Raw genomic sequence first — 18,659 nt, 5'->3', positions numbered from 1 at the left:
GTAAAATTTCTTAATTTATTTTTATTTTTTCAAGCAAAAAATGTAGCCATGCCCTAAAAGAATCATAACTTAACCTAATCAAAAGCAGAATAAACGTTTCTTCAAATTTCTTTTCCTGGATATTATATTTTCAAAGGTAGTTATGTGCTTGAGCTAAACTCTGCCCTGGAAATTTCTCTGAACTAAGTTGCATGCAAGATGGTAAAAGGTAATGTGAACAAAGAGCAAAAGTTTTTAATCTGCACAGCATATGTATGTAAAGACAAAAACTTTTGTTGCAGAGTTGAGAAAAAGTCGGTGAAGCTGTTGATTAAATTCCCAAGTATTCCAATGAGAGAAATTAAGCTTCTTTGCCCTAATAAGGCAAAGAAGAGGAAATGAGAAATTCTGTGGTAAAGAACACAATCTTCTTTGAAGATTGTGTGAAATGTACTAAACTTGGTTAACTTGCAAAGACTCCAAAACCAAGTTTAAATAACTTTTGTTGTTCAGTTGTGTCCGACTCTTTGTGACCCCATGGACTGCAGCATGCCAGGCTTCCCTGTCCTTCACTGTCTTCCAGAGTTTGCCAAAACTCATGTCCAGTGAGTCGGTGATGGCATCCAGTTATCTCATCCTCTGTCATCCCCTTCTCCTCCTGCCTTCAATCTTTCCCAGCATCAGGGTCTTTTCTGAGGAGTCACCTCTTTGCATCAAGTGGTCAAAGTACTGGAGCTTCAGCTTCAGCATCAGTCTTTCCAATGAATATTCAGGATTGATTTCCTTGAGGACTGACTGTTTAATCTCCTTAAAGTCCAAGGGACTCTCAAGAGTCTTCTCCAAAAAGACAATCTCTTTAACAAGTGGTGCTGGGAATACTGGTCAACCACTTGTAAAAGAATGAAACCAGAATACTACAAAAATAAACTCAAAATGGATTAAATATCTAAACATAGGACCAGGAACTATAAAACTCCTAGAGGAAAACATAAGCAAAACACCCTCTGACATAAATCACAGCAGGATCCTCTATGATCCACCTCCCAGAGTAATGGAAAAATAAGCAAAAATAGACAAATGGGACCTAATTAAACTTAAAAGCTTTTGCACAACGAAGGAAACTATAAGCAAGGTGAAAAGACAGTCTTCAGAATGGGAGAAAATAAGAGCAAATGAAGCAACTGACAAATAATTAATCTCAAAAATATACAAGCAGCTCCTGCAGCTCAATTCCAGAAAAATAAATGACCCAATCAAAAAGTGGGCCAAAGAACTAAACAGACATTTCTCCAAAGAAGACATACAGATGGCTAACAAACACATGAAAAGATGCTCAACATCACTCATTATCAGAGAAATGCAAATCAAAACCACAGTGAGGTACCATCTCACGCCAGTCAGAATGGCTGCTATCCAAAAGTCTACAAACAATAAATGCTGGAGAGGGTGAGGAGAAAAGGGAACCCTCTTACACTGTTGGTGGGAATGCAAACTAGTACAACCACTATGGAGAACAGTGTGGAGATTCCTTAAAAAACTGGAAATAGAACTGCCATACGACCCAGCAATCCCACTGTGGGCATACACACCGAGGAAACCAGAATTGAAGGAGACACGTGTACCCCAATATTCATCGCAGCACTGTTTACAATAGCCAGGACATGGAAGCAGACTAGATGTCTATCAGCAGACGAATGGATAAGAAAGCTGTGGTACACATACACAATGGAATATTACTCAGCCATTAAAAAGAATGCACTTGAACCAGTTCTAATGAGGTGGATGAAACTGGAGCCTATTATACAGAGTGAAGTAAGTCAGAAAGAAAAACACCAATACAGTATACTAACACATATATATGGAATTTAGAAAGATGGTAGCAATGACCCTGTATGAGAGACAGCAAAAGAGACACAGATGTAAAGAACAGTCTTTTGGATTCTGTGGGAGAAGGTGAGGGTGGGATGATTTGAGAGAATAGCATTGAAACAATATTATCATATGTGAAACAGATCGCCAGCCCAGGTTCAATGTATGAGACAGGGTGCTCAGGGCTGGTGCACTGGGATGACCCTGAGGAATGGGATGGGGAAGGAGATGGGAGGGGGGTTCAGGATAGGGAACACATGTACACCCATGGCTGATTCATGGCAATGTATGGCAAAAACCACTACAATATTATAAAGAAATTAACCTCCAATTAAAATAAATAAATTCATTTTTTAAAAAAAGTTTTCTCCAACACCACAGTGCAAAAGCATCAATTCTTCAGCACTCAGCCTTCTTTACGGTCCAACATCCATAGATGACTACTGGAAAAGCCATAGCTTTGACTAGATGGACCTTTGTTGGCAAAGTAATGTCTCTGCTTTTTAATATGTTCATCATAGCTTTTCTTCCAAGGAGCAAGCGTCTTTTAATTTCATGGCTGCAGTCACCATCTGCAGTGATTTAGGAGCCCAAGAAAATAAAGTCTCTCACTGTTTCCATTGTTTCCCTATCTATTTACCGTGAAGTGATGGGACCAGATGCCATGATCTTAGGTTTTTGAGTGTTGAGTTTTGAACCAACTTTTTCACTCTCCTCTTTCACTTTCATCAAGAAGCGCTTTAGTTTTTCTTCGCTTTCTGCCATAAGGGTGATGTCATCTGCATATCTGAGGTTACTGATGTTTCTCCTGGCAATCTTGATTTTAGCTTGTGCTTTATCCAGCCTGGTATTTCTCATTATGTACTCTGTATATAAATTAACTAAGCAGGGTGACAGTATACAGCTTTGACATACTCCTTTCCCAATTTGGAGCCAGTCTCTTGTTTCATGTCTGGTTCTAACTGCTGCTTCTTGACTTGCATACAGGTTTCTCAGGAGACAGGTAAAGTGGTCTGATATTCCCATCTCTTGAAGAATTTTCCACAGTTTGTTGTGATACACACAACCAAAGTCTTTAGCATAGTCAAGAAGCAGAAGTAGATGTTTTTCTGGAATTCTCTTGCTTTTTCTATGATCCATTGAAGGTTGACAATTTGATCTGTAGTTCCTCTGTCTTTTCTAAATCCAACTTGAACATTTGGAAGCTCTTGGTTTGTGTGCTGTTGAAGCCTCACTTGGAGAATTTTGAGCATTATTTTGCTAGCGTGTAAAATGAGTGCAATTGCACAGTAGTTTGAACATTCTTTGGTATTGGAAAGAAAATTGACCTTTTCCAGTCTTGTGTCCACTGCTGAGTTTTCCAAATTTGCTGACATATTGAGTGCAGCACTTTCACAGCAACATCTTTTAGGATTTGAAATAGCTCAGCTGGAATTCCATCACATCCACTAGCTTTGTTCGTAGTGATGCTTACTAAAGCCCACTTGAATTTGCACTCCAAGATGTCTGGTTCTAGGTGAGTGGCCACACCATCGTGGTTATCTGGGTCATGAGGATTTTTTTTGTATAGTTCTTCTGTGTGTTCTTGCCACCTCTTCTTAATATCTTCTGCTTCTGTTAGGTCCATACCATTTCTGTCCTTTATTGAGCCCATCTTTGCATGAAATATTCCCTTGGTATCTCTAATTTTCTTGAAGAGATCTCTAGTCTTTCCCATTCTATTGTTTTCCTCTGTTTCTTTGCATTGTTCACTGAGGAAGACTTTTCTTATCTCTCCTTGCTGTTCTTTGGAACTCTGCGTTCAAATGGGTATAGCTTTCCTTTTCTCCTTTGCCTTTAGCATCTCTTCTTTTCTCAGCTATTTTTAAGGTGTCCTCAAACAACCATTTTGCCTTTTTGCATTTTTTTTTTCTTGGGGATGGTCTTGATCACTCCTCCTAAACAATGTTATGAACCTCCGTCCATAGTTTCAGGCGCTCTATCAGATCTAATCCTTTGAATCTATTTGTCACTTCCACTGTATAATCATAAGGGATTTGATTTAAGTCATACCTGAATGGCCTAGTGGTTTTCCTTACTTTCTTCATTTAAGTCTGAATTTGGTAATAAGGATTTATTATCCTTAAGTTAGTAAATAATAAGGATAGAAAAATAGATATTAAAATAGTTTTATATACATACATAATTTATTTATTTTATGATGATACATTAGAAATATTTGAATGTATAAAAACATGGATTTATAATGATACAAAAGGAAGCAATTTATATTTCAAATATAAAATGTGAATAACTATTATAAGACTTACTTATTTTTTAAATATCTTTTTACTTTGTATTGGGTTATAGCCGGTTAACAAACATGTTGTGATAGTTTCAAGTGAACAGCAAAGGGACTCAGCCACACATATACATGTATCCACCCTTCCCCAAACTCCCCTCCCAACCAGGCTGCCGTATAATGTTGAGCAGAGCTTCCTGTGCTACACAGTAGATCCTTGCTGGTTGTCCACTTTAAATATAGCAGTGTATACGTGTCCATCCCAAACCCCCTAACTATCCTTTCCCCTCAAGCCTTGTTTATTTTTAGCTGACTTTGGAAAACAAATGTATTATTATGATATGTACATTAATATTTGTCTTTTCTTGTTTCAGTACGAGTATATGCATTTCCAAGCATATCTATTTCTTTGTTCTGTTTTGTAGAACTAAATAATAGATACAGAAATGATAAGACAAGTAATTCTGGAGGAAAATTTGATTATTGACCAACAGGAATGACTAACATGCAGCAGTTGCTTCATCTAAAAAACCAAGCAGAAAGAGAAGCCAGGAGTTCATACAAAGTAACTGAATAGGGGATTTCCATGGCAGTAAGTAAGCCTGGTTAGCACTCCGGGCTTCCATTGCAGGGGGCACAGGTTCAATCTTGGGTATGAGAACTAAGATCCCACATGCCTGTGGGGTGGGTCCAAAAAATAAAAAATAGAGAACTCCTAATGTGCTACAAAGTTACTAATTAGCCAAACATACTAAGCAAAAGAGCTAACAAGAAAGACTCCCTTATACCTTAGAAGATAAGACCCTAACATCGAATGACAGACTTTGAAAATATAAGAAACACATGGCTTTGGAATAATGCTAACAGATGAAGTCAATGAGTTATGATGCATTTAGCCAGTAAGATAGGAGTATATGTATGATATTTCTGGAAGAAATGTCTGGTTGCAAAAAAAAAAAAAGGAAAAGAAATGTGAAAAGTACAAGATCAAAATAGACTGATGTCATGAGTGAAATTAAGAATAAAACAGCTATCAGATTCTGGTTCAAGACAGTGTTATAAGAGGCTCCTGAACACACTTCCTTCCTTGGACACACCAAATCTACAGCTACACATGCAATAACTCCCTCTGAAAGAAATCTAGAAACAAGCTGAGTGACTCCTACATATCAAGCAAAGATGAAAAAAACAACAAAATGGGTAGAACCATGATTGATATATTGTCAGTCTCTAAGGAAAGCAAAATCTGGAGTCGTGACTCAGCAGAAGAATGTTCACACCTTGGTCAGACTTGAAATCAGACAAGTAATAGCACTGAGAGCCTTGATAATACATGTGTGTAGGTACAGAGAACTGCCAAAGGAATGGCAAATGGAAAAAGGATAGGTACAAGCACAGATCACTTCAGTCATGTCTGACTCTGCAACCCTATGGACTGTAGCCCGCCAGGCTCCTCTGTTCATGAGATTCTGCAGGCATGAATCCTGGAGTGGGTTGCCATGCGCTCCTCCAAGGGATCTTCCTGACCCAGAGAACAAACCCAAGTATCCTGCATCTCCTGCACTGGCAGATGGGTTCTTTACCATTAGCACTACCTGGGAAGCCGTAGAAAGGATAGGATTGTGGGTCAATTGAATAGTTTCCAGCACAGGGCCCAAAATTCAGCAAAAAACCAGAGCCAGACTCATGGGCACAAACTCTGAGGCAGAAACCTAATCATATTAAATGGATGAAAAATGAGTGTATTGGAAAAGGTATTATGAGCATAAGGTAAAGATTTAAAAAAAATCATAGACTTTGCAAGTAACTTACACTGTAGATATCAGGCTTTTTTGCAGCAAAATTGATTTCAACCCTACAAATCAGAGGAGCTGGTGTCCTTTATGATTTCTCAAGTCATCTCAGAAGCTGAGAAATACTGAGTCTGTAGGACTTTGAAGTTGGCAAATATAACTGAAAAAGACTGAAGAGAGGAGTGGCTGACAAGTATGGGTGCTCTGTAGACTGATTCCTAAGATGGTCTTAAAAGGTTTTCTCTGATTCATTATCCAGATCTTTTGTTTAGTGTGTCTGACACACTAACACTCTTGACAGTGTATGTCAAAACTTGGACTTTATCCCTAAGGACAATTCTGGCCTTTCTTTTCCCCTTCCTCAATGAGGGACCATGAAAATAAAATTAAGCAAGTTATTTCAAGGAACTTCGAAAACTATCATGGGCCATGCCAGTGTAAGTTGAGTTGTATGAGTAGTCACCATCTTTGTTGTTATTACTGTGCAGAAAAACAGTTCCTTTTGCACAAATGTTCTTAAACTGAAATCATGCAAATTAGACCAAGATGCAGGATCACTCAAGCTATTCGGAAGTAAAAAGCCAACCAAGACTAATGTTTAAAATTCATGAATTGAATCATTGCTATAAAATTTCAAATTAGCAGGTTGATGGCATGCTCAAGTCACTGGGCAGCTCTGCACATCTTCAGGAAAGAAGAATTAGACTTCTCAAGGATTGAAAAAGAGGTATAAATGTACATCATTTAAAGGAGGACAACAGGTATTCATTACAGACTAACAAACTCCATTTCAGTGATGGTCAACTAAGCAAAGCAAGTATAAGGCATTTATTTTAAAATTAGCTTCCAAGAAGGATTCATATTGGTTTGGAAAATTTAAACAAAGGCATCTTACTCAAGACTCTGTTTTGAAGAAGATAGCCATTATAAACAAGGGACTGAAGCAAATTTGACTTGTCTTACAGACTAGTTATAGCAGCTCAAAACCATGTGGCCCTGTTGGTGGGACTGTGAGTTGACACAGCCACTATGAAAGATGGTATGGAGATTCCTTAAAAAACTAGAAATAAAGCCACCATATGACCCAGCAATCCCAATCCTAGGCATATACCCTGAGGAAACTAAAATTGAAAAAGACACATGTATCCCATTGTTCATTGCAGCACTATTTACAATAGCTAGAACATGGAAGTAACCTAGATGTCCGTTAACAGATGAATGGATAAAGAAGTTATGGTACATATACACAATGGAATATTACTCAGACATAAAAAGGAACGTATTTGAGTCAGTTCTAATGAGGTGGATGAACCTTGAGCCTAATATACAGAGTGAAGTAAGTCAGAAAGAGAAAGATAAATATCGTATACTAACACATATATACAGAATCTAGAAAAATGTTTCTGAAGAATTTATTTGCAGGGCAGCAGTGGAGAAACAGACATAGAGAACAGACTTATGGACATGGGGGGAGGGGAGGAGAGGGTAAGATGTATAGAGAGAGTAACATGGAAACTTACATTACCATATGTGAAATAGATAGCCAACAGGAATTTGCTGTATGTCTCAGGAAACTCAAACAGGGGTTCGGTATCAACCTAGGGGGTGGGGTAGGGAGGGAGACGGGAGTGAAATTCAAAAGGGAGGGGATATATGTACACCTATGGCTGATTCATGTTGATATTTGACAGAAAACAACAAAATTCTGTAAAGCAATTATCCTTCAGTTAAAAAATAAATTAAAAAAAAATGTGCCCTCCACATTAATGAAGAAGATAGACTATATCAACAGTTTCTAAAGTTGAAAATACTTCAGGGATTCATCAAACAACAAAATGCTTTATTTAAAAACACACACACACAAAGATTTAGACTGCTACAGAGAGTTTGTGGAGAAAGATTTTTTTAAAAGTCCTTTAGTCAAAAAAAAGTTAATGTAAGTAACCCAAGCAATATATCTGGGAGAATATGAGTACCAGCTCATGCCAGCTGTAATAACCTTGGAACATTATTTTTAAATGCCTCTAAAGCAGTGATAGTTCACATTAATTGATTAGACCAGGATTATCCTAAGTACTGAACAAAAATTAACTTCCATGACCTTTACAAAACAAAGTATGTACTATTATCTTCCCACCATTACAAATAACATACCCATGTCTTTGAAAAGTTAAAAACTTGCCAGAGCTCCCACAGAGAGTGTGCTAGCATTCAGATCTAGGTAATACGGCACTATGCCCATACTGTTAACTACCGAATTGTAGCCCTCTGAGAAAAGGACATTTCATCATGTAAAAAGCCACTGGTTAACAGCAACTGACAGAAAAATTAAAAACACAGCCTAACAGGGAGTAAGACTGTATCTAGTATGGAAATCATGACTGGACCACACTCAAAAAAGAGTCGGCAAGAGGAAGGAAAAGAAACGATGCATACCCACTACAGTGGTGATGAAACCAGCATGGACAAACAGAATGAAAACCGCAGCAGCAACCCACTGATTCAGTGGGGACCTACAGCTTCCTCTTTTGATGGAGCAAGTAAAGAACACACTGATCTATGGCAATAGATTTCTCAGAGTCAGACGGTCCAGAGTAAACTAGAGGTGATATCTTGTTGTGTTGTTTTTTTTTTTTTGTAATTGTATCTTTCTAGTTAAAGGATAATTGCTTAATAGTATTGTGTTGGTTTCTACCAAACATCAACATGAATCAGCCGTGGGTTTACCTATGTCCCCTCCCACTGGAACATCCCTCCCACCTCCTTCCCCATCCCACCCCTCCAGGTTGTTTACATTTCCATGATGATTAGTGATGATGAGTATCTTTACCTGTGTCTATTAGCCATCTGTGTGTCTTCTTTAAAAAAATATCTATTTAGGTCCTCTGCTTTATTTTTTGAGTTGGTTTCTTCGATGTTGAGTTTCATGAGTTATGTGTATATTTTGCATAGTAATCCTTTATCGATAAAAATTTTCCAAATTTCTGCCTTTTTGTCTTGTTGATAGTTTCCTTCACCATACAAAAGCTTTTTTGTTTGATATATTCTCATTGTCTATTTTTGTTTCCCTTGCTTAAAAAGACATATCAAAAATATAGTGTCAATCAATATCAAAGAGCATATTGCCTATGTTTTCCTCTAGGAGTTTTTATGGTGTCAGGTCTTACATTTAAGCCTTTGGTCCACATTTTGAGTTTATTTTTTGTACATGGTGTTCTGTATATATTGCTGCACTCAATATGACAACAAATTTGGAAAACTCAACAGTGGCCACAGGGCTGGAAAAGGTCAATTTTCATTCCAATCTCAAAGAAAAGTAATGCCAAAGGATGCTCAAGTTCAGTTCAATCACTCAGAAGCATCTGACTCTTTGTGACCCAATGGACTGCAGCACACCAGGCCTCCCTGTCCATCACCAACTCCCGGAGTTTACTCAAACTCATGTCCACTGAGTCAGTAATGCCATCCAACCATTTCACCCTCTGTCGTCCCTTCTCCTCCTGCCTTCAATCTTTCCCAGCATTAGGGTCTTTTCCAATGAGTCAGTTCTTCAAATCAGGTAGCCAAAGTATTGGAGTTTCAGCTTCAGTATCAGTTCTTTCAATGAATATTCAGGACTGATTTCCTTTAGGATGGACTGTTGGATCTCCTTGCTATGCAAGAGACTCTCAAGAGTCTTCTCCAACACCACAGTTCAAAACCATCAATTCTTCAGCACTCAGTTTTCTTTATAGTCCAACTCTCATATCCATACATGACTACTGGGAAAACTATAGCCTTGACTAGATGGACCTCTGTTGGCAAAGTAATGCTTTTGCCAACATATGCTGTCTGCTTTTTCATATGCTGTCTAGGTTGGTCATAACTTTCCTTCCAAGGAGCAAGTGTCTTTTTAATTTCATGGCTGCAGTCACCATCTGCAGTGATTTTGGAGCCCAAAAAAGTAAAGTCTGCCACTGTTTCCACTGTTTCCCCATCTATTTGCCATGAAGTGATGGGACCAGATGCCATGATCTTAGTTTTCTGAATGTTGAGCTTTAAGCCAGCTTTTTCACTCTCCTCTTTCACTTTCCTCAGGAGGCTCATTAGTTCTTCTTTGCTTTCTGCCATAAGAATGCTCAAACTAGCGCACAATTACAATCATCTCACATGCTAGCAAAGTAATGCTCAAAATTCTCCAAGCCAGGCTTCAACAGTACGTGAACCGTGAACTTCCAGATGTTCAAACTAGATTTAGAAAAGGCAGAGGAACCAGAGATCAAACTGCCAACATCTGTTGAATCATCAAAAAAGCAAGAGAGTTCCAGAAAAACATCTACTTCTGCTTTATTGACTATGCCAAAGCCTTTGACTGTGTGGATCACAGCAAACTGTGGAAAATTCTAAAAGAGATGGGAATACCAGACTAATTGACATGCCTATTGAGAAATCTGTATGCAGGTCAGGATACAGTTAGAACTGGACATGGAACAACAGAATGGTTCCAAATAGGGAACGGAGTACATCAAGGCTGTATATTGTCACCCTGCTTATTTAACTTATATGGAGAGTACATCATGAGAAACTGGATGAAGCTCAAGCTGGGATCAAGATTGCTAGGAAAAATATCACTAACCACCGATATGCAAATGACACCACCCTTATGGCAGAAAGTGAAGAAGAACTAAAGAGCCTCTTGATGAAAGTGAAAGAGGAGACTGAAAAAGTTGGCTTAAAACTCAGCATTCAGAAAACTAAGATCATGGCATCTGGTCCCATCACTTCATGGCAAATAGATGGGGAAACAATGGAAACAGTGACAGACTTAATTTTGCAGGGGCTCCAAAATCACTGCAGATGGTGACTGCAGTCATGAAATTAAAAGGTGCTTGCTTCTTGGAAGAAAAGTTATGACCAACCTAGACAGCTTATTATAAAGCAGAGACATTACTTTGCCAACAAAGGTCCATCTAGTGAAGGCTATATTTTTTCCAGTAGTCGTGTATGGATATGAGAGTCGGACTATAAAGAAAGCTGAGTGCCAAAGAATTGATGCTTTTGAACTGTGGTGTTGGAGAAGACTCTTGAGAGTCCGTTGGACATCAAGGAGATCCAACCACTCCATCCTAAAGGAAATCAGTCCTGAGTGTTCACTGGAAGGACTGATGCTGAAGCTGAAACTCCAATACTTTGGCTACCTGATTTGAAGAACTGACTCATTGGAAAAGACTCTAATGCTGGGAAAGATTGAAGGCAGGAGGAGAAGGGGACAACAGAGGATGAGAATGTTGGATGGCGTCACCAACTCAGTGGACATGAATTTGAGTAAACTCAGGGAGTCGGTGATGGAAAGGGAGGCCTGGCATGCTGCTGTCCATGGGGTCACAAAGAGTCAGACATGACTGAGCGACTGAACTGAACTGAACTGAACTGAACATGGTGTGAGAAAGTAGTCCAGTTTGATTCTTTTGCATGTAGTGATCCAGGTTTCCCAACACAGTTTACTAAAGAGACTGTCTTTTCCCACTGTATGCTATTGCCTCTTTTGTTGCAGATTAATTGACCATATAAACATGGGTTCATTTCTGGACTTTCTGTTCTTTTCCATTGATTTCTATGTCTGTTTTTATGCCAATATCCTACTGTTTTGATTACTATAGTTTTTTAATATAGTTTGAAACCAGGGAGATTTATACCACCCTTCTTTCTCAAGATTGTTTTGGCTATTCAGAGTCTTTTGTGCTTCCATACCAATTTTTGAACTATTTGTTCTAGTTTTATGAAAAATATCATTGGCATTTCGATAGGGATTGCATTCAATCTGTAGATTGCCCTGGGTATTATGGCCATTTTAACAATGGCTATTCTTCCAATTCATGAGCACAGCATATCTTTCCAATTGCTATGTCACCTTCAATTTCTTTCATCAATATCTTATGGTTTTCTGAGCACAGGTCTTTTACCTCCTCAGTTAGATTTATTCCTGTGGACTGTAGCCTGCCAGGTTCCTCTGTTCATGGAATTCTCCAGGCAAGAATACTGGAGTGGGTAGCCATTCCCTTTTCCAAGGAACCTTCCCGACTCAGGGATCAACCAAGAGATCAAACCCAGGTCTCCTGCATTGCAGGCAGATTCTTTACCATCTGAGCCGTCAGGGAAGGGTATCTTACAATTATAAGGATCCCAAGGGTCAAATCAGCCACAGCATTAGTTCTGAAAGGGGAGAAGTCTGTAGGGACTTTCCACGGCCCCAGGTGAATATCCCTAGGCATTTCTAGCCAATAACATTGCTATCAATAGGCAAAGACCAGCAGAAAACAGGTAGTAAAGCAAGGAAAGTTGTTGAGAATGGTTCTTTGATTTATGATTTGAGCACCCATTTCCATGTTGATTGAAGCCATTTACTGAAATGGGAGCACTAGAAAAAGCAGTTTTTAGTAAAATCTAGGGCATTCAACATGTTAAGCTTGAAATGCTTGTTTAAGATCTTCAAATAAGGGAAATCTACTGAATATTCTGTAATAATCTACATGGGAACAGAATCTAAAAAGAATGACTATATGTATATGTATAACTAAATCGCTTTGCAGTACACTTAAAACGTTATAACAAAATATTATACACCAACTATGTTGTTTAGTCACTGATTCTTATAGTATCTGATTCTTGTGATCTTTATGGACTGTAGCCTGCCAGTCTCCTCTGTCCATGGGATTTCCAGGCAAGCATACTGGAGTGGGTTTCCGTTTCCTACTCCAGGGTATCTCCAGCCATTCCCCAGTGGCTCAGTGGTAAAGAATCAGCCTGCAATGCAGGAGACCTGTAAAAGACACAAGTTCGATCCCTGGGTAAGTCAACTATACTACAATACTGGAATGGGTAGCCTTTCCCTTCTCCAGGGGATCTTCCCAACCCAAGGATTGAACCCAGGTCTCCTGCAGTGCAGGAGGATTCTTTACCAACTGAGCCACTAGGGAAGCCCAAGAATGCTGGAGTGGGTAGCCTATCCCTTCTCCAGAGGATCTTCCTGACCCAGGAATCAAACAGGGGACTCCTACATCACAGGTGGATTCTTTACCAACTGAGCTATCAGGAAAGCTGCCACAATATAAATAAAAATCAAATTTAAAGTAAATTTTTAAAAAATGACCTCCAAATGAGACAGCAAGACCTACTCATTTGGAACTCAGAATGAAGATTCAGTTGAACAGAAATTTAAACATTAGAACAGAAAGTTTGACTGGTCCTGGCAAAATTATGTATTTCAGTAGGATTACATTTCACAAGCAAAGCATATAAAAATTTTCCATTAGGCAGACTTTTGAAGAGTCACTGGGAAAGAGGAAGGGGGTTTGTTCCTTTATACTCTGTATGTCTTTGTTAGACTACAGAGCGTCATAGTCTTACAAACCACCAGAGCACAACCACCCCCTCACAGATCGCTTTACCCCTGTTCTCCCACATGCACTCTCACTCATGTGCCTTAAGAATACAATTTGCCATCATGATTCCAGCCCTTTAATACTAACTTCTTCCTTTTGAGAGTTTCTGAAGTTTCCTGACTACTACTAACTACAAAGAATCATAAGAGATAATATAACAGACAAGGGAAATTTTTAATGCTTTGAGATATCCTAAATTTCTCTCAATAAAAACTCTCTCTTTGTTTTTTGGAAAACACAGGCACAGATATTTCAGTTCCTCACTTCATTTCATCCCTCTTTTCACCTTTTTTTTTTAATGTGTGGGTACTCAACTCAGTCTGATTTTTCTGTATTTCTTAGTCAAATATGGATTTTCTAATTCACTTCCCCTTGATCAATGAAAGACATATTCTTAAACCCTTCTTTCTCTATCACTTGACCTTGAAAAACTAAAATGGAGCTAACTTTAGTGATGATGCTGGGTTTGTTCTTTTATTTTTGGATTACACTAACATCTGAGGTTTCTTTTTTTTTTAAATTCAAGAAAATTTCAGGTTATCTAAACCAACATGTTCCACATTCACATAAGCAGGCAGGTTGGGTTGCTCTCTCTCACTCTTATCTGATTTTTTATCATCACATCAGAAAACAGATTTTTTTTTTTTTTTTTTTTTTTTATAAATTTATTTATTTTACTTGGGGGCTAATTACTTTACAATATTGTAATAGTTTTTGCCATACATTGACAAGAATCAGCCATGGGTTTACATGTGTTCCCCTTCCCGAACCCCCCACCCACCTCCCTCCCCCTCCCATCCCTCTGGATCATCCCACTGCCCCGGCCCCGAGCCCTTGTCACATGCATCGAACATGGAATGGTGCTCTGTTTCACATATGACAATACACATGTCTCAATGCCATTCTCCCAGAACGACCCACCCTCACCTTCTCCCTCAGAGTCCATAAAATTGTTCCATGCATCTGTGTCTCTCATTCTGTCCCGCATATAGGGTTATCGTTACCATCTTTCAGATTCCATATATATGCATTAGTATACTGTATTGTTGTTTTTCTTTCTGGCTTACTTCACTCTGTATAATGGGCTCCAGTTGATATTTTAAATCATCTGAGAAATAACAAAGCAAAGTGATGAGAAATCTTTAATGTCTCTCAAAATAGAAAATCTTAGATGCCATCTTGAATCATGCTGTATGTTTTTCTTATCTTCCCAATTGCTCATAAATCTGAGTTATTTTTCTAATTTTATGTTTCGTTAGCCTATTATTGTGTATGACTTCTATTTTAGTCCTAAAATCATCTAGCTTCACAATTCTTTCACTTTCTTGGGCGCTTACTTTATAGAACATCACTCTTGAAATCAACATCAATTCCTAAATTCCCAGTCTCAGTTTTACTTCAACTCTCCTATCTGGAACTATTATAAAAAGAAAACACAACCTCACTTCCACTTTGAAGTTATTCTTCTAGAAACACTAGTATGCACCCTTGTAGTGAGGCCTGTGGAATCTCTTAGGTCTGTTTCCCTGAAGCTTTTATGCAGGAAATCTGGATTTATTCAGAGAAGCTAGATCTTAGTCATCTTACTCTGAAAGACTAGGAAAATTTACATGTGAAATTAATCTCAAAGAAAGTAGTATTGTTAAAGGCTAATTTTTATTCAAGGGGAGAAAAATTTATAGAATCTGCATATGTAAAATAACAAAACTTACTCAAATTTGGGACTTCCTTTGTGGTCCATTTGCTCAGACTCTGAGCTCCCAGTGTAGAGGGCCTGGATTCGATCCCTGATCAGAGAATTTGACCCTGCATGCTGCAACGAAAGAGCCACACCATGCAACAAAGATCAAAGATCCCGCGTGCCACAACTAAGACTCAGCACAGCCAAATAAATATTTTTTAAATTATTCAAATTTCTTTAAAATCCAGATGAAATGTATGCTCTAACTTCCCAGTCCTTTCCCTGATTGTTTAGCCCTCTGTAGGCTCTTGCCTCCTTTTGCCAGAGACCTTGAGTCCAAGTCAATCTAGGCTCAATTTAGACAGGCTGCTTTTTCTCACATTACAGCATTTTAATCACAATGAAGAAAAGTGACATAATTCCTATTCTGCAACATTTGTGTATGAATGTACCCATTAAAAAGTTTAATAAAGTATTAAATAATTAGACAATTTGTTTTAAAGAGCCTTATATATATGCAAAACTTCTCTGCGGGATATGATATAATAATTTATAACAAGATGTACATAATAAGATATGTTGATATATTTGGTCTTCAACCTTCATTCCTAACTCACACACCCAAAGTGCTTATAATTTCCTGAGTGATTAGAGCAATAGAAACATCTTTTGTTACACTTGTTTTTTGTCCTTGGTTTCTAATATAGCTCAGAGCAATAAAGGTAAAATGGGTGTCTTTTATTAGTTATTTTTTTTAATGTATATGTGTCGTCAAGTCCCTTAACAATTCACCTGAAACTATCACATCGTTGTTAATCAGCCATACCCCAATATAAAATAAAAGGTTCACAAAAGAAAATTAAAAAGAAAATTTTAAAACCTTTTCAACCATACCTGAGTTTATGCTAATGATTATCTCATTAGGGACTTTTGGAATGTCCCTATATAACCTATGGATAGAGGCTGATTAACAAGGGGACCAACCATATAATTAGAGTGCTGAAACTTTCAGCCCCACTCCCCATCCTCCAGGGAAGGGAAAAGGATTGGAGGTTGAATTAATCACCAGTGACTGATAATTGCTCATTCTACTGATACATGATGAAGTCCCCAGAAAACCCCAAAAGGACAGGGTTCAGAGAGCTTCCAGGTCAGTGAAGAAGAATACTTCCACATGCCAGGACAGTAAGGCATCATCCCAGACTTCATGGAGACAGAAGTTCCTGTGCTCTGAAAACTTCCAGACCTCATTCTATGTATGTCTTCATCTGGTTGCTAATTCTTCTCCTTTAATACCCTTTGTAATAAACTAGGAATCTAGAAAGTAAGAGGCTTCCCAGGTGGCTCGGTGGTAAAGAATCCGCCTGCCAATCCAGGAGATGCAGGAGACTTGGTTTCGATGCCAGGAAGGCCCTCTGGAGGAAGAAATGGCAACCCACTCCAGTATTCTTGTCTGCAGAATCTCATGCTCAGAGCAGCCTGGTGGGCTACAGTCCATGGGGTCGCAGAGTCAGATACCACTAAGTGACTAAGCACGCGTGCACACACTAGTAAGTAAACTGCTTTCCTGAGTTCTGTGAGCTGTGCTAGCAAATTAAACTGACAAATTAAAAATTAATACAAAGTAGATGGTTTTCTAAAAGATAAAAATTATTGGAAATGACTAAGAAGTATTAGAAATCCTAAGCCTCAAAATCATAGAGAAAAGGGAAAATGTGGTCAAAGAAATCCTCTTAAATAGACAGGAGTTCTGAGAACTTCATGGGCAAATTTAACCAAATTTCTAAGAAGTATATATACACCTGTATGCTACGGTTGAATGTTTGTGTCCCTCAAAAATATATCTGTTGAAATCCTAATGCCCAAAGATGGTGGTATTAGGTGGTGGGGCCTTTGGGGGTGCTTAGGTCATGAGGACGGGGCCATCAAGAATGGGACTCATTAAAAAAAAAAAAAAAGAATGGAACTCGTGCCTTATAAAAGAAGTTCCAGGAAACCCCTAGACTTTCCCTTCCATCCTGGGAAGAGACAGGATGAGGGTTGTCACCAACACATGATCATGCTGATGCCTTGACTTGGACTTCCCAGCTCCAGAACTTTGAGAAATACATTTTCTGTTGTTTATAAGCTACCTAGTGTCCAATGTTTTGTTACAGCTTTCCAAACATGCAAAGACACTATAATACAGGTAAATTTAATCAAATGGTTCAGAAAATAGAAAAGGAAGAAGAGCATTCTGACTCATTCTACAAAGTAGAGATAAACTGATTTCAAACTTGCAGAGCACACACACACATAAAAACTATGGGTCTTCCCACTTACACATAGAAATGCTTAGAGCAAACCTTACAATGTATTTAAAGAATGCTGTATTCCAGCTATGTTAGACCTAGTCCCTCAGCCCTCAGTCTCCACTCCCACCTCCTTCATTGTACCTACCATTGCTTCGGAGAATGGAAAGCTATGAATGACATTTTCCAGACTCCCTTTTATTTTCTTGATGCAAATTTGTAACCACCAATTAAATTCAATAGTGTGTGAGACCTGGGAGTAAAAATAAAGCAGGAGCTAACTTTCTACTGATAATAAAGGTCATAAATTGTGAATTTTCAGATGCAACTGTGGCTAGACTGAGTATTCCTGTGTCCAGCCACCAGCCCCTTATGGGTGAAAAGAAAGTTGTGATGGGACTTCCCTGGTGGCCCAGTGGTTTAGACTTTGCCTTCCAATCCAGGAGGTGCAGGTCTGATCCCTGTTCAGGATGCAAAGTTCCCATGGCCAGAAAGTCAAAACATAAAACAGACAATATTATTACAAATTCAATAAAGACTTTAAAAAGAAGAGAAAATCGTGATGAGGGTGGCATGGAGGCAAAACTCTCTGGATGCTGCAGACCCTGGGATCACCTTTACTGCAGTATGAACTTGACCTCAAGGGCATGAGTCAAGAATCACCAACTTGGAGAGATATAGAAGCTGAAAGGGGCCAGGCCCCACCATTGCTCTGGAGAGGCAATGGACATCTCAAATGGACAAGTGTTAGACAGCAAGAGTCAATCTCCATGAACATTATCTTTTATCACAGGTTTCTTCTGCGGGATAGCTGAGCTTGTGGTTTTGTTTTTCAGAACTCTGCTTCAGCAAGTTGTGAAAAAGAGATGAGGTTACAGAATCTCATCCAATTCCAGATATGATGAAGGAAGAGGGCCACCAGGAAACTCCCCCCTATCTCCAGAAGAATGGGTTGAATTTATCACTTAGCCACCTGCTTGGCCCTAATCCTCCTCCAATGGCCAGTGGATGAGGAAGGTGCATGTCTGCTTTAAGAAGCAGACAACTGGACGTGAACTTTCCTGGCAGAAGGAAACCGGCAAGAAATGGAATGCTGACCATGCTGGACAAGCTAGATGAATGTGTGCATCTAAACAAGGACTGCTCTGTGTCATCGCATTCGAATGAGGTCGTGCTGGGAATTCCCTCTTCAGGGATCTGGCAGGACTGATATGCAGTTCTCTAAATGTACATGTTTGTCTCATCTTTTTTGTCATTTATTAAAGTATTAACACACTTTTTATTAATTAAAATACTAATCAACTGATATACTATTAATAAAATACTAATTGACACACTATTAAA

The 18,659-nt window shown here is 38.7% G+C and overlaps 1 pseudogene; it reads left to right on the top strand.

Moving 5' to 3' along the window:
- Positions 1-18,038: 18,038 nt before the first annotated feature.
- LOC145545724 (selenoprotein K-like) lies at positions 18,039-18,525 on the top strand (annotated as a pseudogene).
- Positions 18,526-18,659: the final 134 nt, after the last annotated feature.

Source organism: Giraffa tippelskirchi, chromosome 4, assembly GCF_054371585.1.
Source record: "Giraffa tippelskirchi isolate mGirTip1 chromosome 4, T2T-mGirTip1v1.2.pri, whole genome shotgun sequence".
In the NCBI taxonomy this organism is placed as follows: Eukaryota; Metazoa; Chordata; class Mammalia; order Artiodactyla; family Giraffidae; genus Giraffa; species Giraffa tippelskirchi.
The sequence above is the reverse complement of the archived record's forward strand: the minus strand, read 5'-3'. Positions and strand labels throughout refer to the sequence as shown.